This window comes from Pezoporus wallicus, unplaced genomic scaffold, assembly GCF_028554395.1.
Source record: "Pezoporus wallicus isolate ANWC-B61680 ecotype Strahan unplaced genomic scaffold, APGP_CSIRO_Pwel_v1 contig_2439, whole genome shotgun sequence".
In the NCBI taxonomy this organism is placed as follows: domain Eukaryota; kingdom Metazoa; phylum Chordata; class Aves; order Psittaciformes; family Psittacidae; genus Pezoporus; species Pezoporus wallicus.
This window is the reverse complement of record NW_026638501.1, coordinates 152,561-161,014: the sequence shown is the minus strand read 5'-3', so window position 1 is coordinate 161,014 and position 8,454 is coordinate 152,561. Positions and strand designations below refer to the sequence as shown.

At 37.2% G+C, this 8,454-nt stretch overlaps 1 long non-coding RNA gene across 2 annotated transcripts; it reads left to right on the top strand.

Annotated features, from left to right (window-relative positions):
• The first annotated feature begins 537 nt into the window (after positions 1-537).
• On the top strand, positions 538-8,032 carry LOC130600083 (uncharacterized). 2 transcript variants are annotated; one of them, XR_008972371.1, is made up of 3 exons: positions 538-590; positions 2,887-3,041; positions 7,214-8,032. It is a non-coding gene; the product is annotated as an uncharacterized LOC130600083 (long non-coding RNA). The 2 variants fall into 2 exon arrangements; XR_008972370.1 differs by lacking the exon at positions 7,214-8,032 and having other exon boundaries at positions 2,887-3,107.
• Positions 8,033-8,454: the final 422 nt, after the last annotated feature.

Genomic DNA, 8,454 nt, shown 5'->3' with positions numbered 1-8,454 from the left:
GTGAATGTAAAATGCATTTCATATTACTGCAATTGATAAACCTGTCAGTTTTATAATCACTTGGCAACCAAAGTTCTTCCTCAGATATTAGCATCACACAACCAGCTGCACAAGGCTTCTAAAATAACAGCTTTTCAGCCACTCTTAATAGTTCAGCAAAGATGCAGTATGTTATATTACTAGCCTTTGAACTTTTTTAATACACTTCAGTGTCTACTCTAAATTTTAGGTGTCTTTGAAGCCATCATTTAGGTAGTGGCCTACTGTTGATGAAATGTGAATTGACTTTTTCAGGCTTCCCATTAGTCTGTAGCTTTCTCTGCTTGTCGGTCTTAAATGATTAGTTTTGCTGGAGGCAAATGCAAAGGTTTGCAAAATTGGATCATCTTGTAAACTTTTTGTTAGCTGTTTTGAATTTTGTGATGCTAAGAAAATGTGTTCAACTCCTCGGTGGTTTTATTTAGTCATTGTTCTAGGTACAAAACCAAACAATTGTCAATGACTTCTGTTGCAGAGACTTGTCAATCTGAGATCGAAAGAGTTCAGTGAAACATAGAAAAGCATAATTTCAGACTTTAAAAACAGCCTAGGTGAGTCACATGATTTTACAGTCAACTTTTTGCTATTTTAAAAAGTTTTTCAGATTTTTTGTTTGTATGCTCTTTTTCACAGAAAAAAAAAAGGGGGCGGGGGGAAGAAAGAAGGAAAGTTGGAACTGAAATTTTTTGAGAAAAGAAAAAGTTTTAAATAAGCAAAGTCAATGATCTAAAAAATAAATTCACATTGTCTTGGCTGCAAAAATGTCTTTAAAACCCTCTGATGTTATTGAAATGCTAATGGATAAAAAAGTTTCACAGGAAAGTATAATTTTTTCATCTTGACAGTAGCTATGCAAGTTAAATAAGATTGGACATGCACCTGTTTCCACAATTTACACTGACAGAAGGCAGTGGAATAGTTGTTAATTTCTTCTTTTTTTCTGCACTTTGGGGAACAGGGAACCAAAAGGACCCTGCAGAAATTACAAACTAGAAATTGTTTAAGATTTAACAATCTTGAAAAGTTCCATTCCTTAAGTGCTGAAGTTTCCCAAAAGCTCTGAAAAATAGCTTCATTTGATGGTTCCTTGGCACAGAGACAGACCTGGGACTTTGATGTGCGAAAAAAGGTACAGTTTGCCACACGCACACTCTAATGAAAATAGTTCACTGGGAACAGGTCAGTCCAAGCTGAACTCTCATTTTAGTTGGTTTAGCTGTGCATCACTTGAATGCGCACAAGATCTTACGCTTTTCTGCTGCATTAGCATAGTACTGTGTCTCCTATAAAACTTAGACATTTGTGGGATAACCATTCAATAAAATAGAGTCTTTTATAACTTCCATTCAGTTTCATGGAAAGAACTTCCCCCTTTCCCCCTGCTCCTCTGCTCTCAGCAGAAACTGAAGTTACAAAAGCAGGCATAAGAGTAAATGTATCACTTTAAGTTCCAGATGTATTAATAGTTTCAAGGGATAACCACAATGCTATTAGAAGAACTACTAGGTTTATTTTTACTTCTGGCATTGGTATAGGGTTTTAAGTGAGGGTAGCTTTGATTATGCTTTTTAAGCATTTATCAAGGAGTTGGATTGAGGAAGTTGATAAACTGTATTCAGATGATAGTTCTGCCACAGACATCCTGTGTGCTCCTGGGCAAATCACTTAAACTTTTTATGCCCCAGTTCCCAATTTGTAAAACAACAACAACAACACTTCATTATCCAACACTTTATGCATCTTATGAGCTTATATTGCAAGCTTTATGGAGAAAGACTATTTATACAGTGCCTGGCACAATGGGTCCCAGGTTATCTACTGGGGACTCCAGATATCACCATCATACAAAAATGTTTTTGCATATAGAAATTCTTAAAGGCTCTGTCAACTTACAATTCCTAGAGTACTGCCTCAAACACAAGCTTTGGATAAGTCATTTCTCCCTTTTGACAGTCACAAATCCTTGTGATATGCATTATTCACTCTAGCACTGTTTCTGATGTACCCAGTTCTCTTGGGAACCACCCCTGAATGTCATATTTACAGACTTACACTAAAGTATATTGAAATAGGTGTCGAGCCTGAGGAGCTAAATGCTGCAGTGGGTTAATGCATTAACCTTTCACATCTGGAGACTTGAGGTGAAACCCCGGTTCTGTTGAAGTCCACAGTAAAGTCACACTAATGTCAGCAGGGCCAGGATCTGATGGTGGAAGTTCAAGCAATGCCACAGTCATGAGTAAAATAATTCTTTAGCATGAGCTATGTCTCCTGTGACTATCCACCGACTTCTCACTGAGCTACTAAAGGCTCTGTGGCACCACAGTGATTTGGCACCACAGCATCTTCCCAAGAGCTGGAATAGGAGAGAGGGCTAGCCACTGTAACCTGAGCACAGAAGTGCCTTGAGAAGCCTGACTGTTACCAATATTTTCAGGCTATATGCAATTGCCTTGCGCAGACATCCCACACACATATATGCCATATCATTTCCACCACACCCAAATGCGAATGTGTTCACTGCCTGAATTAGAGAAGAATTACCACTAGAGAGAACAAAGAAACGTATTCCAAACCACTATTGCCTTTCAGGTATTTGATCAAGAGCTTTAATATTCTTCTGTTCTTGTTAAATTTGTCCTAAACTGCCCTACATTTAGCTTAGAAAATAGTGTGCATCACACATCTAACTTTAAAGCTTGAAATAATCTCTAGAGAACATTCGACAGCACACTCAACCTTTTGCATGTAAAGATAAATCATGACACCAATCTGTCCAAGACTGAGAACCTGCTTCAATAACAATGTACTTTCCCTCTGTGACCACTCAGTATGTTTTCCATACAGATTTCTGAGAGGGACCTATCTGAAGAAAATGTACTCTTAGAAATGTGAAGCTCAGGACATCACTTTCAGAAGAAAATAATCTCTCCAATACCTTTCCTGACACTGCAGATATTCATTGACCCAGACAACGTATTTCTTCCTTGTACATGGATAAGGTTAAGTCCAGCATAGTGGGAAATGATCCCTCTGTTCTTCTAAATAAAATTTAGGAAGAAAACTTACCTATATTTGGGATGTTTCTCTGGGAAACTTAAAAGGTCTAAAGGAATTATTGAAAATAAAAGGGTAAAAAAAGTGTGTTTATTTTTATTTAAATATGAATGTAAATGCTTTGCAAAGTGTTTTGCAAATGCTGCTTTGAACAGTCATCATTTTAGTTATTTCAACAATAATTATTGAAAATTGCTTTCTTTCCTACATTCACAATATTAAATTTTTGGCATTTTAAACTGACAACAAGCTAACACATATCACTAGGGCATTCTTCATTGCAAAAGATTCTGTTAGTGTATGTTCTCTAACCATCAATATGCCAAAGGCTTTGACAAAGACTATTTGATGTGTATTAGACATGAACCATCCTTCCTTAAATTCTTCCGGCTAGTGATAATGAGGATAATGAGCACGCACTTTATTAGCATCTCCTCACATCCTTACTTTCATATGAGTGAAAAAGTGACTTAAAGCCCCATCCAGAGCTGTATTCTACACTTCTGGTTCTGAAAGAAGAAAAATTAATAAAAAGCTTGCAGACCCCATTGACCTGTGAAATTCTGGTTCTCTCACAAATGCAACCTTTACATATTACATTTACAAATTGTGCTTTGTACAATTAAGGAGTACAGAAAACTATAAGTTGGGGCACTAGCTTGTATTTCTGAAGAGTATGTGAACTATCGCTGCTATAGAAGTTTCTTTAGGCTTTTCCTTTACCCATAAATGCAGCTAGCGCATATGGAGATACAACTACAAGAAACATGCTGTATTTTGTACTCCATCTTCCCTTTGAAAAGGACAAAAAGAGTTTCCATTCCTACAAGGCTAGCATTCAGTTAATGGTTCAGCGATTTCTTTTACCTATGCTGTATTCTGTGGTAGAGCAACCACTGACAGAAATTAAATATTAGCATATGTTAGCTTTCAGGGATGAAACAGAGGAACAGGAGTTACGGGTAGCAATAAAATGCAGATCGAGTACAAAAAGTGCTGGCATCAGCCCCACACAAGGACAATGATGGCATCTATAGTCAAGTATGTCAGTTGTAATATTCAAAGGAAGCTTCTTAACAGTCATTGTTAATTCCCCTCAGATACTGTTTCTGGAGCTGCACAGACCTGTTTCTCACTTTAAAATTAAGCAGGACATTATTTACTCCTACTTAAAAATAATTTAAATAAATAAGTAAATTAATTAATTAATTAAAAAAAAAAGCATATACCCAGTTACTCAGCAGAGCTTTATCCCAGAGGAATATTAAAAATGTGCAACCTCATGTGTTTACTCGAGCCAAGGAGGTGGTGCCTCCTTTAAGAGTCATACAATTTCTTATATTCATTTGGATGGCAGCATAATTCATTGTGGCAGAGTCACAGGACCAACCAGCAGCAGGAGGATGCTGGATGAAACTGAACATCAACTTGTCTAAAGGTTTTCCTTTTTTTTTGACTGAGCCCCCTACTCAGATTTAAATGATTCAAAATCTGAAGCTTTCACCACTTTCCTTGGGAAAATGTATCACACCATGATGGAAGTGACAGTTATCTAAATATGTCATAAGACATTAGAATATTTAAGAAAAAAACAAAGAACCACAAAAACCACAGAGCTCTTTGTGTAACCAAGTACTTAAACTCTACAAAGGAGAAGCTGAACAGATGGTTTGCAGACTTTGAGTCCCAGAGGTATAACCTGAATCATGTGAAAAAACACATACAGGATGTTAGTAAACCGATTTCTCCTCTTTATTTAAATTCATGCCCTTGTTATATACCCTTAAATTATATTAACAGTTCTTATTTCTCATTGAAGCTTGTGTGTACATTGCCATATCTGTGACACTACAGCTAGAATGTTAGGCACTGTGAAAATAACTCCCCATGTGACAAAGTATACGTAAGAAGATATTGGTCAAATGATTCACAGATCCAGTATGTTCTGTTTACAAAATTCATTTTGGGCATCTTTTATTCATATAGTATGTCTCAAGATGAAAGTAGCATTTTATACTCCTGTGTATTTTATACTCAGACATTTCATCCTCGCCATGAACACAGGAGCCAGTAGGAGGAACTACAGTTTCTTGGATCTAGAGAGATGATTTTGAAAGAACTCTTACTTGAAAATCTTCCTGTTCAGCTGATGAATCACTGCTTAAAACTGTTGGCACTAAACATTGTTACCACTTTAGCTAGAGCCGTATGCTGATACGCATACACACACACATACCTATATATACAGGCATATGTACCCATAAAGGAAACTAAAGGAAATCAAGTATTTAATAAAAGCAACGTGTGAATTCATACTTCAGCACTGTAAGTCAAAGAAAAAAAAAAAAACACAAAAAACTCCCCCAACAAAACAACTTCACAGACTGATTACCAGAGTGCTTATTTTGAAGAAAACTCCTGAGTTTGTCAGTCTTTGTTTTGATAGCTTTGAGTTAGCCAGACTTGGAAGGAAACTGCTGACCCAAGATGGGAATAGAGACATTGCTGAATATCTCCATGAACAGTAATTGCAACAGACTGGGACACTGAACTTGCACATCGAGTTTACTGACTCCGTTACTGACCTCATATAAGTGATTTCTACAGTCAAACACATTCGTATTTTTAGGAGCTTACACACAACACTGGGAGGATGTGATTTTCACATATGCCAATACAGGGGATAAGGTCTGGACTTCGTTCACTGCTATAGAGATTTAAAGAAAAAAAAGTAGAGAAGCAGCATGGAAACCTGTAAAAATCAAGGTTTTCTCCACATTATAACTTGTACGATATCAGGATATGCTCCTTTTAACATGGTGATATAAATTTGAACTGTTCTGTCAAGGGTTGTTGGTAGAAGTCTGTCCTTGAGAGAAGTTGCCTTGGCTCCTAGTTGGGTTACAGCAGGGGGAACAGGCTTATCTCTGAATGGAGAATCAAGCTTCCCCAAGGTTTCTATTGTTAGCTGAACTCATCATTTTCCAGCACTTCCCACCACAGAGCACGAGGGGTTTTCAAGCCCACATGGCAAAGGACCCTTTGTGAGAACCCTTCACGGAGCCACTAGCAACACTTTAGGTCCCTCAAGGAATGTAGCCTGCAGAGACACGAGAAGAAATCAAGTCCCTATTGCAGGGATACCCAACACACAGGCACCAACTTGCTAACAGTAGCCAGGGCTGAGCTTCCCTGTGGCAATGACATAATTCTTCTACTGTGTGGAAATGCACCACAGGACCTCCAATGCCAGAGCGTTAAAACCTGATTACCATAAAACAAAGTAAATGCTCTAATGTGGACAGCAATTAGTTGTTCAGAACTGATAACAGCAGATTCCTTTCACAGCCGTTTAAAGCCCATCTGTTGAACATTATAGACCAATCACTACATTGTGATTAATATTTATGATAGAGAAAAACTTTTCCAAAAGGTTATATCTCCAACAGAATCTGAACATTTCAAACGTTTTTCTTTCTGAATTCCTGAAGACAGCATCAATAATGAAGGGTCTGGTCCTGCTGCCACTGAAGTCAATGGCCAAAACTCTCCTACATTTCAACAGTGAGAGGATATGAGGCTGTTTGACTCAGCAGAATAAAACCAAAACCAAACAACAGCTGGTAGAAATCAGGCTGAACATAATGATCTTTATACCTGACAGTCAAAAAGGTCATTCTGCCCTTTCTTATTTTATATACAAAATTAGCCAACTAAATTTAAAATGCATTAACTTTTGAACTGTAGAGAAATTAATTGCCATTTTCAGCCATATACATTTTTAAAGAATTTGAAAACATTTTAATATGCAGACTTATTCTTTTCAGTGTCCTAATATTAATCCATGTTGGTAGTGTCAAAGCAAGTACATCTGTGCAAAAGGAAAATTTATTTGTGGACCAAACAAAAATCATTGCCATCTCTCAGTTTAACTACCCCTTATATGTGTTTTTTATGATCCAGGCCCTGTTTTCTGCATGCTGGATAATAACTGTCTGGCTAAACATAACGGGCTAAAAATTTATCAGTGATTTGTTGCTCAGCCTGTTTATTAGTGTTTGGCTATGGGAAGGTGGGTAGGACTCAAAAAATATCTTATTAATTCTTTTCTTGACAGAAGAGTCTGCATAAATCTTAACATCGATGAGGAGAGACCCTACAAATGTGGAAAGAAATTATATGACAGACTAATAGGAAAGCAAGCTGGAAGACAGTGGAGCCCAAAATTCCTGGCAGGAATCGAGACGTCTCCTCAGGTCTTTGCTATTCTACAGATGCATCCATTTACTGGAAATAACTTGACAGAATTCTGCCCCATCATTTTGGGAATTATCACATTAAAACCAGGAAACAAAGGGGCGAGAGTGACTCCAACAACAGGCATGGATTTTGGACTCTGCTGACACACCTTTTGCAGCTGCATGATAGGGTTCAGCACTTAAGAGAGTCTTACTGCTAGTTCTTGGATTTTATTTTGTCCTTGCATTGGTTTGTTGATTACTTGTTCAAAAAACAATGGTGGTGGTAATGTTCCTATTCATGTCACCTTTCTTTGAAAGTTTCTGAGAATCAACAGAAGCCAGTCTATTTTTCCGTTGTTTACTGTGTCTCATTAATTCCCCAGTCCTATACTGATATGCTTGCCAAAGTTCTCACAGGTTTTGAAATAGCTTCTTAATTTACTGTGGGTTTAAGTACACAAAACTAAACAATTTGGCAAGTACAGTACGCTAACAGATTTTAATAAGTTCAGATATAAGAGCATGTCTATCAATAACACATTTCTGCAGACCAGAGGATGAATTGCATTCTTCTATAACCAGGTTTAGTGATACCATTTAGATACACTGCTTGTAATATAGAAGGAAGCACTTGCTCCTTTCTGGAGTCATTTATTTATGCTCCAATTTGATTGTAATAATTGGTCAGGGAGCATCATCCTCAGCCTTTGGGGCTGCACTCCTGTCTGCAAATGTAGATGCATGAATGTGGATATTCTCCAGAAGATGTGCTAGCACAATAAGACCAGAAAAAAAAACACCTATCATTCTGAAGATTAATATTCTCTTAATAATCACAATGTAGGCTGTGCAGAAGAACCACCGGTTAGATCATGCTAGACTATATAGTAACAATATAATTTTAAAGCAGTCTCTCCATGCACAAAGTGCACGTACATGCTATACATTAGTCATAACTCAGTACACATTACAAAAATGTGGATAACTTAAATTTTGAGGTTTTCTTTGTATCATTTACATGCCTTTAGAGCCACTTAACAGTTAAAACCTGGTTCCTGAAAGTTGCTAGAGGTACAGCTATGTGATCTATGAAGTATAAAAGAAAAAATAATGTAAA